Source organism: Elaeis guineensis, chromosome 11, assembly GCF_000442705.2.
Source record: "Elaeis guineensis isolate ETL-2024a chromosome 11, EG11, whole genome shotgun sequence".
Classification (NCBI taxonomy): domain Eukaryota; kingdom Viridiplantae; phylum Streptophyta; class Magnoliopsida; order Arecales; family Arecaceae; genus Elaeis; species Elaeis guineensis.
In genome coordinates, this window is record NC_026003.2 from 64,615,048 (window position 1) to 64,632,070 (window position 17,023).

Sequence of the window (17,023 nt, forward strand, 5' to 3'; positions counted from 1 at the left end):
ATTCATGATAGAGAAACTCAATCACACAGGTAGCTGCACTAAGAGATTCATCTTCAGTTCTGATGGGTTGCCACCATATACTATTAGATGTCACTGATGGATTTTGAAAGCAATTAGAATAATTTTGATGATCGATCATTCTAATTGTCTGAATCAGAAGAGTTCTGGTCTATCAAAGGAGTTTCGATGATGTCGATGATGAGATCACGACATGTCTCATTACCATACAGAATTAAACTTAATTGGGTCACACAAATAAGGGTTAGGATCTGGATGTCATCAATTGGACTACCTCAATTGATTTGGATAAGATCCAATTAGGTTCAAAGAAATCATGCTAGCACTCGATTGAGCCTAACTTTCTCTTCATGTAATCTTTTCTGTTTCTACTGAGCCAAATGTGATCTGACTCATCCAGAGAACCTTGAAAAGATTTTTCTCAGTCTAATGAAGCTTGTCCAGCTCATAAAAGGCTTATCTTAATTCATGAGATGAATTTAAGATAACACCTGCTAATTTCTAGCACCTGCCAATTTCATTTTAGGACATCTGTCAAAAGTTGACATATGAGTCTTAAACTGAAGAGGATTCATTGGAGGATTTTTGTAGAGTGTCCACATATCCAAACAACTTCAAATTGGGTGCCAAATCAGATTATGGCGTGAGCTCAATTGGATTTAAGTGGGTGCCCCAAATGGATAAGAACCAAAGAGTCCTGATAAACTTGGACTCTTTGGCGCCACCTTATTTGTGCTTATCCAACATTGGCACCAACATCGGAGAGAGCATGGGGATTTTTATCTGATGTGATCAGATGACATCACTCCACCAATCAAAATTTTTCCAAAATTTATTGGAATTTTTTAATTGGTCGAATGATGTGGCACTGCACAGCATACAGGATCTATATAAACCCTACTGCACCTAGGGTTTCGGGATAGAACTTATTTTATACAAAAAACCCATTAGCGGCCACCCCCTCCCCTCTTCTCTAAATCATCCCTGCTCTCCTTTCTCCCCCCTTCACGTCCAAGAAGTTGGATGTTCATCTGGCAAAGGTACAAGGCGTGGTGATGCCTGGAACAGAAGGCTGCAGGACATCTTCGATAGGTTGCTGCTCCAACTTCAGAAGGAGTTCTGAAGTACTTTCAAATTAGATATTGATCTAATTTTTGGAGCATAGAATTGCAAGGAAAAGATGTTGTAGATCCTACCTGAGTGGATACTAGTAGAGGCTAGGCACTTGCGTGGCTACATCAGAACCTCAGGCAGTGCTGCGATCATCTACAGGGTAATTAGATTACCCTTAAGGTATGTCTATATTTCTCATACTTTTAGATTTAATTTTAGATTTTAAATATCAGATAATAAAATTAGATCTAATAAATATTAGATTTAAAATAGCATATGATAAAAATTTTAATTTATTCCACCCCAGATTTGATAAAATCTGGAAGATCCTACACAGGAAAAAGGCGGTTTTTCCTTCAAGTGGTATCAGAGCCAGGTTGTTGGCTCTATTTCAGATCTATTTTAGCTCTAATTTTAATTTTAATTTATCTGATATTAAATTATTTCAGATGTCACATCAGATATGATAAGATCTAAAATTAAAATATTTAAAATTAAATCTAAGAAGATCTAACATGCATGAGATGCATAACTAGACTAGGATTAATTGAATCCATAAATAGTCTTAAGTTTTATATTTTAATGAGATTAAAATATGAATTAAATATAATTTATTCTATATTTTTTTGATGTTATAATTATTATAATCAAATCAAAAAATAGAAAATAAAATTTTAATTATTTCATAAAATTGATCTGTTACATGCTTAGACTAGTTGTAGAATTGTTCTAGTAACTTGTCTAGAATAGTTTTTATTTTGAATAGTTCAATTTAAATTTTATTTTTTAGATATTATATGTGATGTATCAGATCTGAAAGCATGTTAATTAGATTGATTTTTGATACATGAGATGTATGCAAAGCATGTATTAGTTAGATCTTAAATTGTATATGTGATATGTTAATTTAGATCTAACTAGTTTTGTAGTTAAATTTATATTTCTGATTAAGGTGTTCCTCATGGCCGTCTGATCACAAGAATAAAGTAGAGTTTTAAGACCCTCTCTTCCCATTCAATGGGGTGTTCATATGACGTGTAGGGGTGCCGCACGTTCATCCTTAATCAGAAATCAAAACTTACTTTTTTGTAAAACCCTAGATCCTGAAACCCTAGAATTTATTTTACATGCTTTGTTTATGAACCCAAACTTAATTAATGTATTAAGCTTATGAAATTAAGATAGGTCTAAAATTAAAAATTTTAGATCTAAGATATTTTCATAAGATTGGGTTCGGGCTTGGGTAGCTCAATTAGGTCTAGTGGTTGATCAAACCGAATCAAGAGTTGGTTAGGTACGATCATGAAAGCTAATAATTGACCAGCCTAATAGGATTAAGTCTGGGTCTAGATCGAATCATATTTAGATGTGACTCGATCAAGTTAAGACCTAATTTGGCTCAGTGGTTAGAGCATGGATTGTAGACTAACTCAATTAGTTCTGATTCGAGAATTTGGTGTCTAAGGTAAGTTGGGCAGATGCGACCGACTAGTTTTTAATTGGGAGCTACTCGACTCAAATGCATTTTTATCGAGTTAATGGCATATCCCTCCCACCGATCTCACTTACCTGGCCATATGTGTCAATCCAGTTATGATTTGAGGTGGCTAACAATTCTAGCTGACCCATGCCATTAGGTTAGTCATAATTGTTATGACTATGTCAAGTCAAGTTTAAAGAGACCAAAATCAAATCTTCCTAAGAAAATATTAAGTCTAGGTCTTCCACCATTGTGGATGTGCGGGCCCTTCCCGGGGTTGATTGTTCTTGACTGGTTACAGTGGCTCAGTTGCACCAAGAAGATGCAACCATGTCCATTAGGTATTGGATGCTACGGATTAGAGGATGGGTTGGGCTCAATATTTCGGATATGGTGAGGGACCCAATCAGGAATCTAATTTGTGCAAATGGTGGATTTGGCTTAACTAAGGATTGGAGCAATATCTCGGATACAGTGAGCTTCATGAATTAGAGATCAAGTTTTGGGTGCACCATGATTAGAGAATCATTGGACAAAAGTTGTCCACTCATCGGTTGATCTATCACCAATAACTGTTAGGTGAGGTGATGAGCCAGTCGGTGAGACTGTACCACCCACTAGAAATCATTAATCACGAAGATTTTCACATCTCTACCAAGGGAGTGTAGGGATCTGAAAAAATAAGGAAGCCTAATTTGTTTAAAAATAAAAATTCTAAACAAATTGATTGAGTCTGATTACAAAATCTAACTAGAAACTTTGGACTCTCTACAGAAAATATGTCTGCCTCAAAACTCCTGACCAAAATTCTAGACACTCATAGACTAACTGGACCAAATTTTAAAGACTGGTTGAGGAACTACAGAATTATTCTGAATTCTGAAAAATTGACTCATGTCTTGGACCAGGACCCACCTACCATGCCAGCATGTCTGACTACTGAATAGAGAGCGTCTCTGAAAAAGTAGATGGATGATGATAACAAAGCCAGTTACTACATGTTGGGTGCAATGTCTGATGATCTGCAGCTTCAACATGAAAATATTTTGACTACCCGCCAAATGTTGGCTCACCTACAAGAGTTGTTTGGTGAACAGAGTCGCACGGCCAAGTATTAAGTCTGTCAAAGACTTTTTAAGGCCAAGATGCGTGATGGACAGTCAGTCCAAGATCATTGTTTGACAATGATTAAGGATCTTGAGGAGCTTGAGAAGCTCAATATCATCTTAGACAAAGATTTTCAGATTGATGTGATCTTTCAGTCCTTGTCTGATGCATATGATCAGTTCATCATAAACTTTCATATGCATAAGATGCAATGTACCTTGGCCGAGTTAATGAATATGCTGGTTACGATTGAGCTTACAATGAAAGGTTCAAAAAGCTCAGTTCTTACTGTGGAGTAGACTTCTTCTAAGAGAAAGTCTTTTGGAAAGAAAAAAAAGTCTGTGAAGAAGCAGAAGGTGGATGGCAAGAACAAGAAGACAGGATCGAAGAAGAAGGCTTATGAAAAGGGAAAGTATTTCCACTGTCTGTCAGAAGGCCATTGGAGGTAGAACTATCCTCAGTACCTGACCACCCTGAAGAACAAGAAGGATGGTTCTTCTGGAGGTATGCTCATTATCGAATCTAATCTTACGATTTCTTCTGCATTCAGTTGGGTGCTTGACTCTGGTTTTAGTGCTCATTTATGCACTTCTATGCAAGGTCTTGAGGAGAGTAGGAGGCTGAGGGATGGGGAGATGATCTTATGTGTTAGGAATGGAGCAAGAGTTGCTGCTATGGCCATAGGAACCTATCCTCTACGATTACCGTTAGGATTAGATTTATTTTAAGAGACTATTATTATGTGCCTGCAGCAAGCAGGAATTTAATTTCTGTTTCATGTTTAGCACAAGAAGGCTATGCGATTAGCTTTCATAAGGACCATTGTAACATATTTTATGAAAATAATAAAATTGCAAATGGTTTTGTTATTAATGGTCTCTATCAGTTACATATTGATGTATCTGTTTTTAATATTGAGCAAAATATGAATGCCATAGAAATTAAAAGGCCTAGAGATAGTCTAAATGATAAGTATCTGTGGCACCTAAGGCTAGGTCATATAGCAGAAGATAGGGTTAACAAATTGGAAAAATTCGGGCTATTGAGTCCATTGACTTTCGAGTCATATCCAGTTTGTGAATCATACTTTCAAGGCAAAATGACCAAGCTCCCTTTTGTGGGACATGCGGAAAGGGCCACAGACCTACTTGCCCTAGTACATACGGATGTGTGCGGCCCATTTGATGTGCCGGCTAGAGATAACTTTGTCTACTTCATTACCTTTACCGATGATATGTCTAGGTACGGATATGTATTTTTAATGAAACACAAGTCTGAAGCCTTTGAAAGGTTTAAAGAATTCAGACATGAGGTAGAAAAATAAGCAGGAAAGCCCATTAAGGTTCTTCGATCAGATCAAGGAGGTGAATACCTTAGTCGGAATTTTTAGACTATCTTAAGGACAATGGTATAGTCTCTTAATGGACTCCACCTAGAACGTCTCAACTCAATGGGGTTTCAAAATGGAGAAACCAGAACCTATTAGATATGGTCCGTTCCATGATGAGCTTCACAGACCTCTCAGAATTTTTTTGGAGATATTATCTCATGATAGCAATTTATGTATTGAATAGGGATCCCTCTAAAACTATTTCTACCACACCGTATGAGATATGGCATGGTAAGAAGTCAAGTCTGAATCATCTCAGAATTTGGGATTGTCCGGCTCACGTCAAGAGACAGCAGACGGACAAGTTAGAGTTCAGGTCTTTTAGAGGTCGATTCATAGGATATCCTAAAGAGTCATTAGGATATTATTTTTATATTCTGGAAGACCATAATGTGATTATGAGTCGAAATACTATTTTTTTTAAAAAATAGTTTATTCAAGATGGTGGCATCGAAAAAATAATTAAGCTCAAGGAGAATGTCTCCCAAGAGCAATGAGCTAAAGAACCTAAGGAACCTAATCAATCAGAACCAGTCCTAACACAACCTCTTCCACCTCGTAGATCAATTAGGGTTTCCATTCTCCTGAAAGATACTTAGGTACCATACAAGAGGATGTAGAGGAAATATTCCTCACGGGAAATGGGGTTCATGGTGATGATCCCAAGACCTATAACGAGGTGATATCAGATATCAACTCTGAGAAATGGTTAGAGGCAATGAGATCATAAATTGACTCGATGCACTCAAACCAAATCTGGACCTTGGTAGATCCACCTGAAGCTATTGTACCTATTGGGTGTAAATGGATCTTCAAGAAAAAGATAGGTGCAGATGGAAATGTAGAGACATTCAAGGCTAGGCTCGTAGCAAAAGGTTATAGTCAGTGCGAAGGCATTGACTATCAGGATACCTTCTCGCCCGTAGCCATGCTAAAATCCATCCACACATTGCTTGTTGTTGTAGCCTATTTTGATTATGAAATATGGCAGATGGACGTAAAAATGGCATTCTTAAATGGATATCTTAAGGAAGATATCTATATAGAATAGCCGCTTGGTTTCACATCCAGTGATGATGATCACAAGGTTTGCAAACTGCAAAGGTTCATTTATAGACTTAAGCAAGCATCTCGGAGTTAGAATACTCATTTCAATGATGTGATCAAAATATTTAGTTTCATCAAGAATGAGGAGGAACCATGTGTGTTCAAAAAGGTCAGTGGGAGCACAGTTGTCTTCCTCGTATTGTATGTGGATGACATCCTCCTAATTGGAATGACATTCTCATGTTGACCTCAGTCAAAGAATGGTTGTCTAAGGAGTTCTTTATGAAAGATCTAGGAGAGGCATCCTTTATACTGGGTATTAAGGTCTATAGAGATAGACCAAATAGGATGCTGGAACTTTCACAGAAGATATACATAGAGGAGGTACTAAAAAGGTTTAGCATGGATAACTCCAAAAGAGATTTATTGCCTTTTAGACATGGCATTCATCTTTCCAAGAAGATGTGCCCTAGTACACCTGAGGAGATTGAACGCATGAGCAAGATCCCTTATGCTTTGGCAATAGGGAGCCTCATGTATGCCTGCTATGTACACGATCTGATATAGCCCATGCTGTGAGTGTCACAAGCAGATATCAATCGAATCCAGGCAAAGAGCACTGGACTTCTGTAAAATATTTCCTTAACTACTTGAGAAGGACTAAGAATATGTTTCTAATCTTTGGAAATAGAGAACTCCAGATTCAGGGATATACAGACTCAGACTTTATGTCTGATATAGATGATCGAAAGTCGACATCTGAGAGTCTGTTCATTTGCAATGGTGGTGCAGTTAGCTGGAAGAGTTCCAAGCAAATGGTGATTGCAGATTCCACCATGGAGGCAGAGTATATTGCTGCATCGGAAGCTGCAAAGGAGGCATTCTGGTACAAGAAGTTTGCCGCAGAGCTTGGAGTGATATCATCGGATGCCATCCCTCTTTACTGTGACAATAATGGACCATAGCCCTAGCTAAGGAGCCAAGGTCTCACCAGAAGTCTAAGCACATCGAGCGGCGATTCTATCTGATCCGTGATTACCTCGAAAAAGGTTATGTCGAGGTCAAGAGAGTCGACTCCACAGACAATGTGGCAGACTTGCTGACTAAGCCATTAGGCCAACAGAAGATTGAAGCCCACCTTGAGAAGATGGGACTTAGATATGTGGCATTATCAATGGATTTTTTTGTTAGATCATTGACATTTGTACTTTTATATTTTATTATTTTTTTTTTTACATTGTGTCTGTGATACATCTTGAGTTATGAATTAAATCATATTTCAGAGTTATTAAGGCATGAATTACATAATAATCATAAACTGCTCTGACATAGGATCATCACGAGGATGGTGATTGATCCGAAAAGTTGGAGTACGATCACTTCTTTAGGGTAGATGAGTCTTGAGTCTACGGTGTGGAGACATCAGAGCGAGAGTAAGGTATTCATTGAGAACAAGAGTACTAAGCATGACCACCTCGAGCAGTCATAAGGAAGTCTACCTTCTTGTCGATGACTAGCTCGATGCTGCAGTTGTGTGTCTAGTTCTTTGACCTGAGGTGCATCGATGGTTCACCTTGAGTGTGTTATAGTTTGACTACACCATAACTCGATCTCCTATCCATTCGAAACCCTGAGGTGTATGTTGGCTGTAGCATATCCATTGTAGAAACCAGATCGCACCAAGATGGGATCTATCTACCTCGATAGATGAGAGGAGTAGTCATATGATGATCGAAAGATCGAGTCCTTAAGCCCATGGCCATGGCAGAGTGAAATAATGGAAAAGAGTTTTTCATTGGGTTTCACATTGGACTCAGATCGATCGATTGATTCATATGACTGATGTTGGGTTTGACGAGTTCACCTTAATCCTAATTCAGTCGAGACTCATGTAGAGGAACTCAATCACACAGGTAGCTGCACCAAGAGGTTCATCTTCAGTTCTGATGGGTTGCCACCATATACTGCTAGGTGTCACTGGTGGATTTTGGAAGCAATTAGAATGATTTTGATGATCGATCATTCTAATTGTCTGAATCAGAAGAGTTCTGATCCATCGAAAGGAGTTTTAATGATGTCGATGATGAGATCATGATATGTCTCATTACCATATAAATTGAACCTAACTGAGTCACACAAACAAGGATTAGGGTCTGGATGTCATCAATTGGGCTACCCCAATTGATTTGGATAAGATCCAATTAGGTTCAAGAAAATCGTGCTAGTACTCGATTGAGCCTAACTTTCTCCTCGTGTAATCTTTTGTCTCTACTGAGCCAAATATGATCTGGCTCATCAGAGAACCTTGAAATAGTTTTTCTCAGTCTAATTGAACTTGTCCAGCTTAGAAAAAGTTTGTCTTAATTCATGAGATGAATTTAAGGCAACACCTGCTAATTTCTAGCACCTGCCAATTTCATTTTAGGACATCTGTCAAAAGTTGACATATGGGTCTTAAACTGAAGAGGATTCATTGAAAAATTTTTGTGGAGTGTCCACATGTCCAAACCACTTCAAATTGGGTGCCATAATTAGATTATGGTGTGAGCTCAATTGGATTTAAGTGGGCACCCCAAATGGATAAGAACCAAAGAGTCCTGATAAACTTGGACTCTTTGGCGCCACCTTATTTGTGCTTATCCAATGTTGGCACCAACATAGGAGAGAGCATGGGGATTCTTATCTGATATGATCAGATGACATCACTCTACCAATCAGAATTTTTCCAAAATTTATTGAAATTTTTTGATTGGTCGAATGATGTGGCACTGCACAGCATACAGGATCTATATAAACCCTGCTGCACCTAGGGTTTCGAGATAGAACTTGTTTTATGCAAAAAACCCATTAGCTGCTGCCCCCTCACCTCTTCTCCATATCCTCCCTGCTCTCCTTTCTCCCCTCTTCACGTTCAAGAAGTTGGACATTCATCTGGCAAAGGTACAAGGTGTGGTGACGCCTGGAATAGAAGGCTGCAGGACATCTTCGACAGGCTGCTGCTCCAACTTCAGAAGGAGTTCTGAAGTACTTTCAAATCAGATATTGATCTGATTTTTGGATCATAGAATCATGAGGAGAAGATGCTTCAGATTCTACCAGAGTGGATATTGGTGTAGGCTAGGCACTTTCGTGGCTACATCAGAACCTCAGGCAGTGCTGCGATCATCTATAGGGTAATTAGATTACCCTTAAGGTATGTCTATATTTCTCATACTTTTAGATTTAATTTTAGATTTTAAATATCAGATAATAAAATTATATCTAATAGACATTAGATCTGAAATAGCATAGGATAAAATTTTTTAATTTATTTCGCCCCAGATTTGATGAAATCTGGAAGATCCTACACAGGAAAAAGGCGATTTTTCCTTCAGGATGAGCCCTCGAATCTTGTCAAGGGCAATTCTTCGATATCCTTAGATTTTGTCGAGGATGAGACCTCGAATCCTATCAAGGACCATTCTTCTTTTGGGACAATACATTCCACAAGAAAGTTGGTCAACACTTGAGCCTGCATTATAGGTTGGGATTGAAAGTGTTAGATGTATGCACTAGAAGTCAATATGACAGATATATTGTAATTTTTTAGGACATATATTTATACTTAAAATATTAATTTATTAATAAAATAGATAATTTTATTTTTATTCTTATGTAATGCATCCTTGAATTATCCAAAAAAAATAATAACTTAAAGATACATATTTTTAAGAGTTGAGAATTTAAGATATATGGATTAATTTTAAAATTGCTTTAGATCAATAGATCATCATGGAGATGGTGATTGATCCGATTAGATTGATGCATAGATCACTTCCTTCAGGATAGATGAATCTCGAGTCTATAGTGTGGAGACTAAGTGAGAGTATTGGCAGTTAGTGGAGAACATCAATACTGAGCATGACTATATAAAAAATTATTGGATGTCTAATCACTCGTCAGTGATCTTTTTGATGCTATAGTAGTGTGAATAGTTCTTTGACCTTCGGTGCCGCGACTGTTCATAGTAGAGTTGCTATAGTTTGACTGCATATAAACATGGTCTTTTAGCCATTTGGATCCTTATAGTATATGTTGGCTACAATAGATTCATTATAGAAGTAGGGTGCACATCTAAATGAGATCTATCAATTAGTAGATAAAGAGTAGTCCTATAAGATTTGAGAAGCTGAGGCTTTAAGTCTGTGGCCACAGTAAGATGATTAATGGAAATGAGTTTTCATGAATTTTATGATTTGGATTTGTGCTAATTGAATCTTGTATATGATAGATATTGGAGTTTGATGAGTTTTCCATAACCTCCATCTTGTCGGGACTCACGATAGAGAAACTGAATCATGTGATAACTACACCTAGAGATTCTATTTATTCTATTCTATATAGCTAGACATCACTGACGGATTGTGATAACTCACTAAGATCATTCTGGATTGATGATCCTTGATAGGTGTGAGTTGAAATTATTTCAATCCATTGAAAGGTGTTTCGATAATACTATGATAGAGATCATGGTATATCTCACTACCAGATAGAAGAGAACCTATGAGTCATACACAATAAGAGTTTGATTAGATCAAATGGTTAGATCATAATCAAATTATCAATATGATTGATAATTTGAACCAATTTGTAAAATTTATAAGTAAAAGATTTGCTAATAGTTAACAAGAAGGACTAAATTGCAATTGTTGCAATACAATTTAATGAGATCAAATTGAGGTCCAAGTCTTAATTGAATTAAATCTAATTTAATTTGATTAGACTTGATCTAATCAATTTTAATTGGATATTTGGATTTCAGATTTGATCCTAATTAGATAAGGATTAAGTCTAGAATAAATTGGGCTCAAATCAGATTTGAAATAGATTTGAATTAAATCTGAATTGAACTCGAATTGGTTTATGTATCAGAGTCCTAGATTTTTTGGGACTCTCTCTCCTTTCTCATGCTAGAAAGGTGGGACATGCATGGGGATGCACGCCCCCTTCTTTGGCATGCATAAAAAAGAGAGAAGGCACTAAAGGTGGGTGCCCCTCTTCTCTGATCTTCTCTCTACTCTGGATAAGGCTTTATCATTATCAAGTTTTAAATCTGATTTGAATTTGATTCAGAGTTAGGATGATCTTATCTAGGATAGTTGGAGATTGTTAGACACCTCTATTTAGCAAGCGTAGAAGTGAGAAGGAAAATATTTTCATGTAGAATATTTCCCATGCAGCAATAATTCTAGCTCCACTTCTCTTTTGTGCCCCATCTGCTTTTGACATTCCAACCTTGATGCACCAACAAAGAGAGAGAAAATTAGAGAGAGAGAAAAAAGAAAGAGAGAAAGGAGTTCTCTAATCCATTGCCCCTTTTTCTTCTTTCGATCCTATGCGAAAGGTGTTCACACACAGTTTTCTCTTCAGATCTTCTTCATGCAGTCTTGTAAAGAGTTGAAGAAGGAGATCAGATATAAATCAAGGGAGTGAGATCTAAAAGAGAGGTATCACCTTGGTGATCTCGAATACTTTTGATCTATATCAACCTTATGTAGATATCCGTAGAGGTCAGACACATGTGCGGCTTTATCAGAACTTACAGACATCTTTAGATTTAGATCTTGAAGAAGGAGATTAGCGCTACAAGTAGGTGATTAGATCATCAAATTATTTTTATTTTGAAATCAGATGCATGCTTATTTTATTTTCATCATATGAACTAAATTTGTAGGTGTTTAGATTAAATCTATACATGTATAGATTAAAAATATTTTAATTTACTCTTTCGCTGCCTGTTGCAAAAATTATTTGAAATTTACATGTATAGGACTCCTAAAATCCAACAGTGGTATTAAAGCCACGAATTCATATACATGAGAATAGGATGAGATCTAATTTCTAATTAGATCTAAAATTAATATGATGAATAGTCCGACATCAGTATGCTATAAGATTGTCCTAGCATAAGGTTTACCTCTTATATTGGAAAGATTGTCCTATATCAATGTTGGATAATTTTGAAAAGAATTTTCATGTTGGACATGATTTTTATCCATATATGAGATATGTAAATATTTGTTTAGATCTAAAAAATAGTTTCGAGATCATAACATGTCATTTCATGCAAATAATTTAGAACTGAAATTTATGTTTATGCATGAAAAATTGGTCATAGGTAGATCAAATTAGGTCTTGTAATTTGATTACACTTAGAGTTTTTAATTAGAACATATTCCATTATGACTCCTTTTGAGCTAGTAAAAATGAGCCCGATGCCACATCCTTGGGCATTTGCAGCTCAATCAATATGTAGAATCCAATGAAGAAATTTTTCTTATCCTCAAATCTTATCAAAGATAGATCTTCAGCATCCTCGAATCTTGTCAAGGATGAGCCCTCGGATCTTGTCATGGGTAGTTCTTCGATATCCTTAGATCTTGTCGAGGATGAGACCTCGAATCCTGTCGAGGACCATTCTTCTTTTGGGACAGTACATTCCACAAGAAAGTTGGTCAACACTTGGGCCTTCATTGTAGGTTGGAATTGAAAGTGTTAGATATATGCACTAGAAGTCAATATAACAGACACATTATATTTTTTTAGGACATATATTTATACTTAAAATATTAATTTATCAATAAAATAGATAATTTTATTTTTATTCTTATGTAATGTGTCCATGAATTGTTTAAAAAAATTATTAACTTAAAGATACATATTTTTAAGAGTTGAGAATTTAAGATATATGTGATTAATTTCTAAATTACTTCGGATCAATGGATCATCATGGGGATGGTGATTGATCCGATTAGATTGATACATAGATCACTTTCTTCAGGATAGACAAATCTTGAGTCTATAGTGTGGAGATACTAAGTGAGAGTATAGATAGTTATTGGAGAACATCAATACTGAGCATGACTATATAAGAAATCATATGGATGTCTACTCACTCGTCAGTGATCTTTTTGATGCTATAGTAATGTGAATGGTTCTTTGACCTTCAGTGTCTCGACTACTCATAGTAGGGTTGCTATAGTTTGACTGCACATAAACATGGTCTTTTAGCCACTTGGATCCTTATAGTGTGCGTTGGCTACAATAGATTCATTATAGAAGTAGGGTGCACATCTAAATGAGATCTATCAATTAGAAGATAAGGAGTAGTTCTGTAGGATTTAAGAAGCTGAGTCTTTAAGTCTGTGGCCACAGCAAGATGATTAATAAAAATGAGTTTTCATTAATTTTATGATTTGGACTCGTGCTAATTGAATCTTGCATATGATAGATATTGGAGTTTGATGAGTTTTTCATAACCTCCATCTTGTCGGGACTCATGATAGAGAAACTGAATCATGTGATAACTATACCTAGAGATTCTACTTATTCTATTTTATTAGATTGCCATCACATATAGCTAGATATCACTGACGGATTGTGATAACTCATTAGGATCATTTTGGATTGATGATCCTTGATAGGTGTGAGTTGAAATTATTTCAATCCATTGAAAGGTGTTTCGATAATACTATGATAGAGATTATGGTATGTCTCACTACCAGATAGAAGAGAACCTATAAGTCACATACAATAAGAGTTTGATTAGATCAAACGATTAGATCATAATCAAATTATCAATATGATTGATAATTTGAATCAATTTGTTAAATTTATAAGTAAAAGATCTGCTAATAGTTAACAAGAAGGACTAAATTGCAATTGTTGCAATGCAATTTAATGAGATCAAATTGAGATCCAAGTCTTAGTTGAATTAAATCTAATTTAATTTGATTAGATTTGACCTAATCAAGTTTAATTGGATATTTGGATTTCAAATTTTATCCTAATTAGATTAGAATTAAGTCTAGAACAAATTGGGCTCAAATCGGATTTGAATTAGATTTGAATTATATCTGAATTGAACCCGAATTGGTTTATGTATCAGAGTCCCAAATTTACTGGGACTCTCTCTCCTTTCTCATGCTAGAAAGGTGGGACATGCATGGGGATGCACGCCCCCTTCTTTGGCATGCATAAAAAAGAGAGAGGGTACCAAAGGTGGGTGCCCCTCTTCTCTGATCTTCTCTCTATTCTGGATAAGGCTTTATCTTTATCAAGTTTTAAATCTGATTTGAATTTGATTCAGAGTTTTGATGATCTTATCTAGGATAGTTGGAGATTATTAGACACCTCTATTTAGCAAGCATAGAAGTGAGAAGGAAAATATTTTCATGTAGAATATTTCCCATGCAGTAATAATTCTAGCACCACTTCTATTCTGTGCCCCATCTGCTTTCAGCATCCCAATCCTGATGCACCAACAAAGAGAGAGAAAATTAGAGAGAGAGAAAAAAGAAAGAGAGAAAGGAGTTCTCTAATCCATTGCCTCTTTTTCTTCTTCCAATCCTTTGCGAAAGGTGTTTGTGCACAGTTTTCTCTTCAGATCTTCTTCATGCAGTCTTATGATGAGTTGAAGAAGGAGATCAAATATAAATCAAGGGAGTGAGATCTAAAAGAGAGGTATCACCTTGGTGATCTCAAATAATTTTGATCTATATCAACCCTATGTGGATATCTGTAGAGGTCAGACATATGTGCAGCTTTATTAGAACTTGCAGACATCTTTAGATTTAGATCTTGAAGAAGGAGATTAGCGCTATAAGTAAGTGATTAGATCATTATATTATTTTTATTTTGAAATCAGATGCATGCTTATTTTATTTTCATCATATGAATTAAATCTGTAGGTGATTAGATTAAATCTATACATACGTAGATTAAAAATATTTTAATCTACTCTTTCACTGCTTGTTGCAAAAATTATTTGAAATCCGCATGTACAAAATACCTAAAATCCAACAGTGGTATTAAAGCCACAAATTCATATGCATCAGAATAGGATGAGATCTGATTTCTATTCAGATCTAAAATTAATATGATTAATAGTCCGACATTGGTATGCTATAAGATTGTCCTGGCATAAGGTTTACCTCTTATATTAAAAAGATTGTCCTATATCAATGTTGGACAATTTTGAAAAGAATTTTCATGTTAGACATGACTTTTATCCATATATGAGATATGTAAATATTTGTTTAGATCTGAAAAATAGTTTTGAGATCATAACATGTCATTTCATACAAATAATTTAGAACTGAAATTTATGTTTATGCATGAAAAATTGGTCATAGGTAGATCAAATTAGGTCTTATAATTTGATTATACTAAAGAGTTTTTAATTAGAACATAATAGAATCCAATTGAGATGAGTAGTTGATCAAATTGAGTCAAGAGTTGATTAGAATTAGGTCAAGAATACTCAAGATCAAACCAATAGTTGTAGTTAGTTGAATCAATTGACATCTATATATTAAATCGAATAACCTAAAGACCTGATTCGGCTCTGTAGCTCAAGCTGAATCACTTAATCTAATCTATTTGAAATCATATTAATCAATTGATATCTAAGGCAAGTGCTTGAAAGGTAGTTACTTAATTAGGACCCTTGATCCTTCAAATGGGTGCCTCTCACCGATCTCTACTTACCTAGCTAATTTTGTAGATTATGTCTTGAATAAGGTTGCTTGATAGTTTGGTTTAGCCCATACTAATTAGACTAGCTATTGTTGTGACTAATTAGATGAGACCTAAATTAAAATCTCCTCACACATATTAAGTCTAGCAGTCTTCCACCATTGTAGATGCGTAGACGTGCTACTGATGTTGATTATTCTTAGCTGGTCATAGTGGTTCAGTTGTATTAGAAACATGCAATCACTCTACTAGCAAAAGATTACTGCAGGGTGAAGATGGGGTTGGGCCCAATATCTATCAGGTAAGGGACCTAATGATGGCTTCATACTTGCATTTGAATGATGGGTCTGACTTAACTAAGGAGTGCGGCCAATATATATCAGGTGAGCCATATGACTTAAAGATCGAATCACTGTAATATACTTAGAGAAGTATTGGATAAGAGCTATCCACTCATTAGTATGCATATCATCAATATCTGTCAGATGAGATGCATGTGCATCGATGGGACCATACTACCCACTAGAAATTCTTGTCGTGTTAAGATTTTTATTTTTCTACTTGGAGAGTGTAAGAGCTCCAAGAACATAGTAGGAGCCTATTTATTTCTTAAAGTCTCTAGAATAAATATAAAATTAAGTATAAATATTTAACTTGAATCTCTACTCTCATAGTTTAACCATATCAACTTTAAACCCTTTAGCCCATATCCTAGAGTCCAACCGCTTGATCGATATTAACATTAAGGATTAGCTCAAAAATCTCAAGTTTATCTTGGTTCTAGAAAAAATAGGGCATGTATTTGATCAGGACACCCCAACTTTGCCAAGCTATCCTAGTGCTGATCAAAGTTTAGCACAGAATAAATGGATGGATGATGACGATCAGATGAAGTGCTACACAGTGGTTTCGATGATCAATGAATTGCAAAGCCAGCATGAGCACTTACCAACTATCGGGCCATGATTACTCATCTACAAGAGTTATATAGTGAGCAGAGCTATACTACATATTTTAAAGTGTCTAAGAGACTCTTCAACTCCAAAATACATGAAGGACAGTCGGTCCACAATCATTATTTGATAATGATTAAGGATCTACAGGAATTTGAGAAGCTCAGTATGACTATACTAAAGGAATTGCAGGTGAATTTGATCTTGTAATCTCTTATTAGTTTATATAGTCAGTTTATTATAAACTACCATATGAACAAGTTAGAGTACACTCTATCCAAATTACTCAGCATGTTGGTTACAATAGAGAAAACTTTGAAGAGTTCAAAGGACTCTATTCTTACTGTTGAGTAGGCATCTTCCTCCAAAAGAAAGTTTACTTAGAAAAAAAATAATAAA